Here is a 13,843-nt window from a genome sequence, read left to right on the forward strand (position 1 = left end):
TCTAACTACAACAAATTAAATCTCTGATTGCCCATCTTCTATGTTCCCCTGCCCCAAAACATCCCTCAGTATGAAAAGGCACTTTCTGGCCCTTGTGGCTCAGTGGCCATATCCACAGGTAAAGATTTTTCTAGGCCTCAGCCTCTTTCTAGACCTCAGATAAAAAAATGTGGGTATGCAGTTTTTAGAGAAATGTATTGGCTTCAGGTAATGTTTCTCCTTTGTGACCCTGACAATGACCCCTCTGTACTTCTGAACAACAAATGGACGAGCATTTTTTCTTATTGAAACTTCTTACCCATCCAATGCTAATTATCATTGCTTTGTTTTTTGTCTTCTTACTGTAGCCCCTGATGATAGCAAAGTAACATTCATTTCCTTCTATTCTGGCCCAGGAACCAAAATAATAACCATCTTTGAATTAATAATTTCAAACAAGAAGCAACTGGGAGTTGACAGTATTATTCTCCTCTCCCTCACTGTCAAATTAGGCCTCTAACCCTTTCACATAAATGATGGGTCTGTGTTGCCTAAGGATTCCAAATCCATGCCAAATCTTTCTCCCCCATATGGCAGAAAGGGCTGTTGCCATGGGACAGCTGCTAAGCTGCAGCTCAATCCTGTGTGGAGCACTTACTGCCCAGAGGGTGTCACCTCCAAGATATTCAGGGCTCCATCTCTCCCTCCCTCCTGCCTATTAGGTTCAGAACCAGGCATACAACATAATCACTCAGCCTCTCCCGAGACCCTAAGGACAGCCCCCTCCTCAGGGTGGCACGTCTGTCATATGGCTACCAGTCATCTGGTTTTAAGCAGATTTTTGTCAGGCGATGCCAATATTGTACTGTTTTCCTTCCCTGTGGACATTCATCAGAGTAAATGATGAGAGTAGATCAGTCCATCAAAGATCTGAGTATTGCTTGGCAAAAACTGGATTATTTGGATCCAGTGTTAAACTGCATCTATTAGAGATCATCCCTTTCAGTGCTAAAGGTGAAACGTAGCCGGTTTCAATTTTTTCCTTATAATTTTTCTGTGTCTGTGTTAATAATGGGAAAACTTGTTTTACTTCAAAACTCACACTGATGAATGTCAAGGCTTTCAGCTAGTTCAGAAAAGACTGAACAATACTAAGGTCATCTAGGCCATCTCCTCCCTCAGCACCAGAAGGAGCTGGAATTGGAGGGCTGAAAAGCACATTCTGGTGAACAGACGCAAACAGAAAAACTTGAGAATGAATGACAATACTAATAATAGCAACAAGGAAAGACAGGAAGGAAAAAAATGAAAGTTAATTATTAATCTACTCTGAGCCAAAGCCTTACAAGATGGTGCCATATATGTTTAAGCCTTATAAGAACCCGATAAGAAACATAGCACCTCATTTCTTTGAAGAAGTAGCTTTGCTAACACTGTCTAATAACTACCAAGTACAGGACCTAAATTCAAGTTTGTTCTACCCCCCAAACCTCACTCTATTTATGTATTTATTGGTACTAGGGATTGAACACAGGTCCTTGAGAATATTAGGCAAATACTCTAGCATTGAGCTCCGTCCCCCAGCCCAACCTCATTCTTTTAAATGCACTGTCCTATCTTGAATCTAAGTGACTGTGTTCATGTTAAATCACTAAAAACTGAATGTAACCATGGATGCATAATACATTAACTTTGGAGAAAGCTGGGTGAAGAGCATACAGGAACTCTTCTTACCATCTTTGCAACTCTTCTCTAAATCTAAACATTATTTCAAAGTTTTTAGTGATGAATGTAATTGCATTTCATGGTACACATGTAGCCCTGTGACAAAGACCTGGTAATTTTGCAGATTAACAGCACAGAAACTCAAAGATCAATAGACAGACTTAATATGATTTACTCACTATTCCATTGACCTCATATGCTGGTGAAGCCAAATATTGCTTCTCACTTTCAACAACTTCTGTCAGTCCAAAGACACTTCCCAACTAAACCTGATGATGCTGCTAATTTAAGCATATTACTGAAAACTACAGTTATTAAATGCTATATATACATAATAATCATACTATACTTCTTTAGGATATATGCACAGAAAACTTATTCATATAAGTAATTAAATACAGTAAAATATTTTCAGCATTTTAAGTGACATTATGGGTTTTTGTTTTAATTTTTTTTTAATCTTTATTTGGTACAAGGTCTCACTATGAAGCTCAGACTCAAAGTGATCCTCCTGTCTCAACCGCCCCAGCACTGGGATAACAAATATGTGCCACCACACCTGGTTTTAGTGGCCAGTCTTTGGAGGCCAGTATGACATGCAGTACCGGGGATTGAAGCTGGGCCCTTGTACTTGCTAATGTGCTTAGTTAAACCATCGAGCTATCTCCCCATCCCCTAAGTGATGTTATGGTTTGAACGTGTATTTGCCCACAAATTTCATATGTTGGAACCTATGACCCAACATAATCATGTGAACAGGGGGGGTCAAAGGAGGGTGTGGAAGGTGAATATAGGTGAGTCATTCCAATGGCAGCCACCACTTTCTGTGACACTGTTCATGAGCTCTTCCATCTGAGATCCCCGGAGCGATCTTGGCTTCTATACTTGTGAGATCTTATCTTCTGGTACTGTACTATGTGAACTACACAAATCTATTCAATCAAACTTTTCTTTTTTAAATAAATTTAGGCCATCTCTGTCACAATAAAATTTAGAACATTATGGAAGAGAAGACAGCTTAGGAATAATTAATAATAATAATGTCCCCTTACTCCCAACCATTATGATGAAATTGAAGAGTTATTTTGTGTTTAGTCTTGCTACATAGAAAGTCAAATTCTTGAAACTGACAACACTATAGTATAAATGATCTCTGAGAGCTTGCTCATAATCTATAAGATAATGCTTTATTTTTTTTTTTTTTTTTTTCTGTTCAGGGTCTCACTACCCAGGTCAGACTTGTAGTGATCCTCCTGTTTTCAGGCTCCCCAGCACTGGGATTACAGATATCACTACCATGCCCAGACTCAGTCGCTAGCTCAGCGTGCCTACGGGCAAGGCTGACATGGCACGTGGTACTAGGGATCAAACCCTGGTCCCTGTACTCATTTAAGCAAGCACTTATTCTGCTGAGCTATCTCGCTGGCTTGATAATGCTATTTTTTAAAAAAAAACTTAAAAGTCATTGACAGCATAGATTAGCATGCTCTCTGTCTCTCTAAATGGAGACCTAACAATATAGAATATTACTACTTCTGCAAATTTTCCATACTGAAATTAGTTTAAGAATATAGATGTACCTGTAGTCCCAGCACTAGCGAGGCAGAAATCAGGAAGATTACTACGAGTCTGAGCTGCATAGTGAGACGCTACACCAAAAAAAAAAAAAGAAAAAGAATATAGAAAGCATCTCTTAATCCTATTTTATAGTAGTTCATTTTAATAAAGTATTAGGGGAGACCCATTGTTGTAGGTAAAAAAAAAAATCTCAGTGGCTCAGCATTAAAAGTTCTTATTCATATCAAAGTGAAGTAGTCCAGGAGATTCTACTCCACAAAGTTATGAAGCATCCAGCTTCCTCTCTCTGGTAACTGTGACTTCCTTGGAGTCTTTGAATCCTTCCCCATGGGATAACAAATACAAAAGAGCTTATCTATGAGATTTTTTATGGACAAGACCTACAACAACACATCACTTCCACTCATGCTCCATTGAAAAACTGTCACAAGCCACACCTAGGACATGTAATAGAGAGTAATGAGAGAGGCTGAGAAAGGACATCTAGCTGTGTGCCCAGAAGGAAAGAACATAGATAGCAAGTTCCAGTGGGCTTTGCAAGCACAGAAAGTCCCTCTGCTTATACTGAGGAGGGAGTTGTAGAGTATCTGAGATCAATATCCACAGTGTAATTTATCTATACTAAAATATAGACACTTGAATTAGCTATATACATACACATTTTAGCTGGTTTTATAATGACACCGAAATATTAAATTTATCTAAGTCACCAATTTGCTAAATTTCTTATTAAATAATCAAAGCCAAAACTTACTAGGATGAAAAAAAGTTCTGTCTTTTTTTGATGGCAATATAGTGATCATCAATAAAAGAGGTGAAGCCAGAGAATCAGAAACTACTGTACAGAAGCTAAGAAATGACTCCAGGAAATAAACTCCAGGTTCCAGCTGTGACAGAATATGGTCTTAAAGGAGCAGAGTTGCAGTTAAGGCACAGAGAAGGAACTTTGAGCAGAATTTCCTGCCTTCTGCTGGACCCTCTGGTTTTCTGCCTTCTGATTCCATTGCCACAGGGCAGCCACCACACCAGAGTCCAATCCAGCTATTCTTTATGTGATTAATTGCTGTGTGATTCATCCTGCTTTTTCACTTCAAATTAAAAGGACATTTCCGGTGTCCTCTTAATTCTTGTTCTCCATCTTGTGTCCTTCCTTGGGCTTTTCCTGGCATGGTGAACATGTAAGCATCCCTCATTATGGGGAGAAGGACCTGGAATTCGCAAGCAAAATCACCAAAGAGCAGTCCTCCCTTATAATCTAAACACCAGTGGGTGTGCAGTCCAGTTGTCAGAGAAGACACCATGTTTCTCACTCAAATAAAGTCATTGCCTCAGGTCATGTCTAAGATCTCAGGTCTGGGATTATCCTTAGTAAGGCTCCAGGGTCTACTAGTGCTTCCCTCTTGACATACCTTACCCTGAAGAATAAACCCTTTCAGTTTCTTGTGTTTCCTGATGATTATCCATAGCACAATGGCTTGGAAAGAGAGGGAGGGGTAGGCCAGGGGTGGGGGAGGATTGGGCTGAGCCAGCTTTGGAGACCATGGTGGTCCAGGCTGGCAGCCATTCAGAACCTGCTGCTTTCCACCAGGGGCTTTGCTGACCAGATCAAAGCAATACTTGAGAAGGCAGCAGCTGTGGCTGGAGCCAACACCCCTAACTCCTTCTTAGCTAATGAACTGGAAGGATCCTGAGGGAGCTAGGGAAGAATGGTCCCCTTGGGATATACAGGGAGGCTTCTCCTTCCATGAATTTTCTATTCTTAATTAAGCCTGATGGTTTGTTAAGGATAAGACTTTTTTGATAAAATATACTGAACAGGCCCAATGCTTACCCAGTAGATCTCTCAGGATCTCAGACCCAATACTACCTCTATCTTGAGCCTCCAGTCTTAGTTTAATAGAGCCAAGAGAAAAAGAACAAGATATTGTAAAAATATTTATTTCAAAAGAAAAGCATGATTATTACTCAAAATCAAAATATTTCTGAAATATGTAACAGAGAAAGAAAATGTACACAATAAACGTATCTCCCCAGGGGATAATAAATGTTTTTATTTAGCCTTTTTAGATATACACGATACTTCTGTATATCATTTATTATATCTTTGGATACTGTAGAGAAAAATTTGATCATGTTATACTCTCTTTTGTAAATTGCTTTTTTTGGTTATTAAAGTTACTTATAGGAGCCAGGGAGATGGCTCAGTAGAATAAGTGCTTGCCTGGCAAGTGCAAGGGCCTGAGTTCAATCCCCGGTTCCACCAAAAAAAAAAAAAAAAAAAAAAAAAAGGTTACTTACAGATCTATCTCATCCACTTTAACAAATAGTGTTCCATTCTACATTTATGCCTTTATCTAACAAGTGTGTTAGTAACTAGTGCCAGTGTATAGTTTTCAGAATGTTTTAGAATAAATTCCTAATAGAAAGACTGCTAAGGCAAAGGATGTATATTAGTGTGTATACATATGTTTATTTAACACACATTGCTAAATTGTAATTTTTTATATTTTGTCTCACTATAAATATGCTTCTAAAATAAATCTAGAGCAAGTTATTTGAATGACTTAGCAATGAAATAAAGCCATAAGAAAAGTTCCTGCCTAAATAAATTATTTTCAAAATCTAAACATTTGGTTATGGAACTAGTTGGCATGATCATAGGCAAATGATCTACCCAAATTAGAGAAAGCCCATAAGTGTCTATGTAAATAGACTAGTCATTTACACAATTTCACATTCAATTTCTGATCCTGGAAATTATTCACAATTGTACAAAATATTAACCTCTTTGAAAATTAAAATACCTTGCACCTCTAAATTGCTATTTAAAAATTCACTCCTAGGTATTTAGAAACTAGGAAAAGAAGAGAATGTATAAGAAAGAAGATATAATCCACTGCTACATTGCTCACAGCAGGAAATGAGGTGTAGGACTGAGGAAGATCTACGGTCTGACAAATACGTCTTTCACTTGGAATGGTAGATGTCCCGGTGCCAGACACTGGATAAGGTACCAGTGGTGTCTCTGTCCTTGAATTGTAACAGTTGGAGAAAAGAAACCTACAGAAATGGCTCCCAAATACTACATTTTGGAGTTCGAATAACTCTCCCAAAATTTTTACATTCCTAACTTTCTTCAGCATTTAGGCAAGTCTGCATCCTCACTTCCCTAAAGCACTGCTAAGTGCCCTTCCCTAGTGGACACTATCCTGTGTCTAACCCTAAGTTGGTGTCTATGACCAGCACAGGTTTGTGTGGCAGCTTCAGACTTCACAGAAACCACAGGCCACTAAAGAAGATGTAATGTGTGTGTCCATTCTTGTTCAAGCACATTTCAGAGTTCATAGATCATTTTTTTAAAAAAAAAGTCATAGCTGGTGTATGAGTGAGAGGAAAACACAACAAAAGAGTATTTTATGGATATTTTTGGAAAATAAAAACATGAATTCATTTGGTCTTATATATTTGCTATTTCTATCAGCAAGCAAAAGTTTTTAGTTGGTTTTGTTGTTTTTTGCCAGGCATGGTGGTGGTTGTCTATGGTCTCAACACTATCACAAGGCTAAGACAGTAGAGTCATGAGTTTAAATTCAACCTGACAAATGTAGCAAGACTCCATGACAATTTTTTAAGTGATGCATATATAGCTCAAAGAGAAGGTCTTCGGTTCAATTCCCAGGACAATAAAAAATCAATTACCAACTGTATTAAAATTCTGTGTAAGCTAAAGATAAAAAGTCAAAATGGAAAAGGAAAATTTCAAGAACTGATGGACCTCAGTTTGACTAAGATAGGATGAGTAGCCAGCAATTTTTATTTCAAAACTTGAAATATGACAGTTTAACAATTTCTTGAATTAAATATAAGAATTATATAAAAATGATGATTAAATATAGTTTGTAAAATAGTTAAATTTAATATGAGGGTTAATACACTGAGGAGCTGACAGCTGAACATCCTGTTAGAAAGCAGGATGCAATTAGGGAAAGCAGGTCACTGAGACTGTGACCTGAAATGATTTTGATCTGCCTGCTCTTCCTCTCCCTCTCTCTTCTTATCCCCCTCCCAGTTTCCTTTTACTTCCTCCTTCCCTCACTCTCTCACTCTCTTCTCTTCACCTCTTCTCTTTTCCTCTTTTTCTGCTTCTGGAAGCCATGAAGTGAGCAATTTTCATGGGTATGCCCCACTGCCATCCCTCCAGGATCTTTGTGCTTCAGAACTAGATTACCATGGACTGAAACTGTGAGCCACAATAGACTTCTTTAAATTGCAGGTGCTAGACATTTTTGCTCAGTAACAAAAAAACTGGATTAATATCAATATACAAGTACTTTGCTTCAAACCATATATTATACTGTATTTATCAACCAAAAGAATTCTGAGAGAAGTTTATCCTAATTATAATCTTTTGATCCAGTAACCAAAACTCAATGCCAAACTTAAAATGGACTACAATCAGTATTACATATTTCCTACTTATCAAAGAGAAAGAAAGGGTTCAGAGTCTGTTTTTAAATCATTCCTAAGGCTCAGATAACATAGCAAAGGAAAAATAATAGAAGGGTACCACCTGAAACAGATGTTTTTAACTAGCCCTTTTCCCTTTCCCCATTAATTTCCCCAAAAATTAAACCCTCGAAATAATTTCCCTTAATCAATGCACATTAGCAATTATAATATTAAGTTTGCTAGTGTTACTAACTCTTAAAAAATTCAAATGTAGGGAGGAAAAGCCATGAGTGGCAAGAGATCCTGAGATCAATAACTGTAACGTAAGCAAGAGTCAACTGACTATAAAGAAAGATCGGCGGTAATAAGAATTTGTGTGAGTTCAGTCCATCCTTGAAGAATCCCACACAATCATGGTTTCAGCTTGCTCATGCTTTCCTGCACTTTGCATTTAGAGTCATCTTTCCATCCCTTTCTTCACTGTGTCCATAGCTTAAATAGAACATGAAATGACAGACTTCCACAGACTCCTTAACCAACCCCCATAATTATATAAATAAATGCCCCCATACCTATATGTATATGTAATAAGTGTGAGTATATATGTGTGTGTGTGTATGTGTGTGTATGCAGGAAGTGATTTTTTTTACATGGATGTGACCTTATATGGGAGCTGGAGGATATATATAGATATATAGATACTCATATATATTCACATATTTCTGATAGAACCTTGACTGATATAATACCCATACTTCATAGTATATTAATGTTTTTCAAACTTTTTTCTCTAGAGATCTCAAATGTCTTCAACATAGAAAATGGGGGGAGGACTGGCCAGCTATCTCAGAGGACTAAAGAGTCTGCTTAGGCAGAGCACAGCAGCCGGGGTTCGATCCCCGTGCCTGCTGTGCTGGCCCCGCCCCCGAGGCACACTGAGATGGTGATTGAGACTGGGCATGGTGATGTGCACCTGTAATCCCAGCACCTGGGAGGCTAAAAACAGGAGAATCACTATGAGTCCAATCTATCTAATGAAACACTGTAGACCCTGAAGACCCTGTATTAAATACAAAAAAAAGAAAAGAAAATGGGGGGAAGTAAACAAGAAATACTAATGTCTTTCTCAGATTATTAGGTCATAAAAAGTGCACAATATCATAGTGATATTCTAGAATAAAGTATACTCAAAAGTCATTTCTCACTGTTTCTTATCAGAAACCCAAGATAATTCAACTACTAGAGGCCCATTTTCTTCATGAGAGGCTGGGACCTCCTTAGCCATAGGGTTAGATCTTTCCCCTTCCCTGCCTATTCTCTATATCTAACTGATACACAGTAATAGCACATATTTATGGAGTAAAATGTGGCATTTAAGCACATACAATGAATGTGTAATCAGAGTAATCAGTATATCACCACAGATACTTATTATGTTTTAAAACATTCAAAATCGTCTCTACTGGCTATTTTTAAAATAGTCCATGAATTGTCATCTACCATAATGATTCCACCAAGCATGATGGCATCAGAAATTATTCTTCATATCCTTGTACCTATTAACCATTCTTTCTCCATCCCTTCCATTTCTCACACCTTTCCAGGCTCTAGTAGCCACTATTTTATTCTCTATTTCTTTGAGATCAATCTTTCAGCTTTCTAATAAAGTAAAAATATGGGTACTTGTTCTTCTGTGACTGGCTTATTTAATTTAATGAAGTATCCTCCAGTCTTACCCACATTGTGGCAAATAACATTCTTTTTTATGACCAAATAATATCTAATTGCATATCATTCCTCTGTCAGTGGATGCCTAGGTTATGTATTCCTTATCTTGGCTGTGATTAATAATACTGCAATAAATATGCTACTTCAGATATATTTTCAATATGTTGATTTCTGGTGATGTTGCTGGTTATATGATAAAATATTATTTCTCATTATTTGTTTTCATACTGCTTTCCATAATTGTTGTACCAAGCAAATCATAGTAATTTATTCATTAATCTATATGCCAGTGATTAGATTAATTAGATCAAGAATAGGCATGTGACATAATTCTGACAAATAAAATAATGGGAAAGGGGCTTTAGAAATATGTTCTCTCCTTTACACGAAGAAAAGATCACACCCAATCTAGTCATTAAATATTAGTAAGAGGCTGGCATATTGGCACACACCTATAATCCCAGAACTCTGTGAAAATGAAAATACTGTGTCCAACATAAGAAAGGTCAGAACAGATAGATACAAACAGAGAATCACAAGGTTCATCATAACATATAAAATAAGTTTTTATCACTGGAGGGTGCTATCTATGAGTGTAGAGCAGTTCATATCACTGAAAAAGATTCCTAGATAGAGCTGCTTTCAATTATCTCCCCTAAAAGTGCTTCTAAACGTTAAGCATTATTCATTCCTTTTGTAAAAGGTTCTAGAGGACAGCTAGTACCTAACATAGAGTAGACACTCAATAAATATTTATTGAATAATGGAGTGAGGTAGATACTCTGACTAAAATGTTTATGTCCCCCCCTAAAAGTCTTATGTTGCAATCTTAACCTTCCCTACAAATAACTGTGTCGGGGCCTGTAAACTGTCAATGTCCCACTTGCCATGTACATTAAAGAGGCAGAAGAAACATGCCTACGGAGAGAATGATGCAGCTGTGCAAAGGGACCATAATGAAAGCTTCAGGATAAAGTGCCATGCCTGATTCCAGGTTCCCTGGCAGTCTGATTGTATTCTAGCTGAAGGTGACTTGGGTCTCCCCTGTACTGTACAACTAATTTTTTCTTTAAATGATTTTAATTGGAGTCTATTTATAAAAAATAACAATAGTAGTGACTTCATAAGGCATCAACTATGTTTTCTAACTTAGGAGGCAAACTATTTCCCAGATTTTCCTTTGTTGCATACTTCTAGAGAGGGTTGAACACAGAATGATTCTTGTGGATGATTTAGTGGGAAGAAATGATGTAACAGTCATACTACTGTTACCAAGACTCTTTCTTATCTCTGCTGGCTTGCCTCCATGGTCTGCAGCAGTGAGTGGATTCCCTGGATCTTCCTTCAGTAGCTGCAGTTTTGTCTCAGATGTAGGTGTTCAGCAACAAGATGAAGAATTCTAAAAAATACTTTCTTTTATATATTATTTCATCCTATAGATACCAGGCCCCTCACCTCAACCTATCAAGACTTTTTTGGTTTGTCTGTCATTCTGTACATTGGCTACAGACTTGGTCACTTTCAGTCACTTTCCTCATCACTGGGACACAACACCTGACAACCACAACTTAAAAGAGGAGATGCTTTTGGGCTCACATTTTAAAGGATTCAATCCATGGCTGGCTGGTTCCAAGTCAGAAACAACACAGTGGAAGGGTCTAGTGGAGTAAACCTGCTACTGCCTTCACAATAGGAGACAGAGAGAGAAAAGAGAAGCTGAGGAATGATACCTTTCCAGATCATGCCCCTATTGGCCTTGCTGTAAGAACAGCCTACCTCCTAACGGCACATTCATTTATAAATGTACCAGTGCTGTCATAATCCAATCACCTTCCACACACATGAGACTTTGGAGAGATTTTTTTTATCTGAACCATAACATTCCATAGTAGGTCCCTAAAAGACTCATGTCCATCTCTTTATACAAAACGCATTTAGTCTACTTCAAAAGTGACCAAAATTTTAACAGTTTTAGCAGTGTTAAAAAAAGTCTAAGTCCAAAATCTCCTCTGAGACTCCTCTTAGGAATAAGCCCCTATGAAAATAAAAAAGGAGAAAATTAAGCACTGTTAACATACACTGGCACAGAGTAAACACTCCCACTTCAAATACCTGCACTATGTGAATGATGCTGTCACCAGCTCAAGCAATAGCCAGGCCCCCTTGGTGCATGACTACAGAAGTTTTAGTACACCTGGATTAGAAGTGTGGAAAAATCCCAGTGAACCAACTCCTCTAGGCAGCCCTGTCAAGCAGGATGTCCGAGGTGTCTCCTCTCACGAGAAAGCTTTAAAGATTCACATCACTGAGTCTACAAAAGAGGCTCTACTTACTCCGATACCATTTTTTTATTGCCCTGATGAAAGTATCTGGGTTGTTTTTAACACTAATATTTTTAGCAACCAAGCTTTCCACTAATCCAACTTTGCAGGCACCTTCTTCTTGACAAAACTGAAAAAAAAATTTAAATGAACTTTTTTGCTCCTACTGTAGAACTACCTAAAGCTGCCAGAAGTAGCCTAAATGTTAGGATATCATGAAATTTTATCTACCAGGTTAATTAGCCTGCCACTATTAATTTCAGCCTCCTGTAAAGTCTCACGACATGGGCAAAATGTAGATAAGTTTTCTGTCAGAGCATAACAACACAGTTGGTCTCTTCTTTATTCCAATGGAATCCTTGTTCTTAAATGAAATCTCCAAAGCCTGAACTTTACTTTGTGCATTCTTATCAGCATTTTGACTCCCTAAATTCTAACCAAAATCTTTCATCAATCTTGGATTACAAAATTCTAATGATCTCTCTAGCCAGAATCTCTAAACCTTTCCTAACTCTTTCTGCAAGGCAGTTTCAAAGGTCTCTAAACTACTGTCAGATACAGTCATGGAAATGACCCCACTCTTGGTTCTAAAATTCTGTCTTAGTAACCTTTAAACAATTCCTTCATTACTGTGAAACAAAATCTAACACCCACAATTTTTAACCAAATTTCACAGATTCAGATAAACTATATAAAACATTCTTCACCAAAACTAAGAGCAATATCTTCTCTATTATTTCTAGATAAACCACAAAATATTCATTTTTCAGTCTCCAGATTTTGCTTATAAATCAAGATGAAGGAGTAGAGTCATGGAATAAGTCAGCTGCCTATATGGATGGCCTCTGATTCCATCGTGATCATGAAGTAGAAGTATTCAATATTTGCCTGGTTAAGCTCAACTGCCTATGTTATAGGGTAATAATATCATTAAGCTCCTCTTTTGGAAGGTTAACAGCCTGGTTAAGCTCAACTGCCTATGATATAGGGTAATAATATCATTAAGCTCCTCTTTTGGAGGGTTAACAGCCTAAGTTTGCAGACCAAAAATCAGAGAAAAAAGAAGGGCTACACAAACAGCCAACATTTTGGGCCTAGCCTTTCAAGGTCAGTGAGGACTCAGGACATAAGAGAACCTGTACTGTAACATCACGTAACTCAGTAATGTCCCAAATTTTCTGATCAAGGAGATTACAAGGCCACAGAAGGAAGTGACTGATGATGTAGAATGTGCCTAAGGAGAGTCACATGGAGAGAAAACATTCTCTTAGGCTTTCACAGAGAGCAAATTGGTCAAGCAATGGCCATGACCCATCCACATGGCTGATACTGACAAGGGCTCTAAAAACTGTGGTACAGGGTTTCAGGGTAAATCCAGAAGAGATTTGACCTTGGCAGATAGAAAAGTTACATTTCTTGTTATATAGGTCTTGATTTATCTTGATCTTATCCATCCAGCAGAAAAGTATAAAAATGAGATATAAAAAGTAAAGACAGAGTGCAGGCCCACCAAGTGAGTGAGACTCCCCAGGACCAGTTGGATCCAGAATAGACCCAGAGCGCAGGACCAGCAAGTGAGTGAGACGACCCAGGCCGCAGGATCCTGAACAGACCCAGAGCGCAGGCCCGGCGAGTGAGTGAGATGACCTGGGCCCAGAGGGATCCTGAATAGACCAGGAGTGCAGGCCAGGCAAGTGAGTGAGACGACCTGGGGACCAACGGGATCCTGAACATACCCAGAGCACAGGCCTGGAGAGCGAGTGAGATGACCCGGGGCGCAGATCCTCATTCAACCCAGGCTGCAGGCCCAGCAGGGAACCCTTCAGCAAAACTCCCTGCAAAGAGGCTAGAGGCAAGACCCACTCAGCTGATTCAGAAGCAGAACATCTTGCCAGAGTGACACAAAGGGTTCACCTCTAACATCTGCAGCAGAAAGAAATGGAGTACAGCAGCCAGAACCAAACAACACCCACCTGGAGGAATCTGAACTTCATAGATCTGGACCTGGTGCTAAGGTAATAACCCTATCTAAGCTCTACACCAAAGGTCAGAAGACAGTGGTA

Source organism: Octodon degus, unplaced genomic scaffold, assembly GCF_000260255.1.
Source record: "Octodon degus isolate 3935 unplaced genomic scaffold, OctDeg1.0 scaffold00086, whole genome shotgun sequence".
In the NCBI taxonomy this organism is placed as follows: domain Eukaryota; kingdom Metazoa; phylum Chordata; class Mammalia; order Rodentia; family Octodontidae; genus Octodon; species Octodon degus.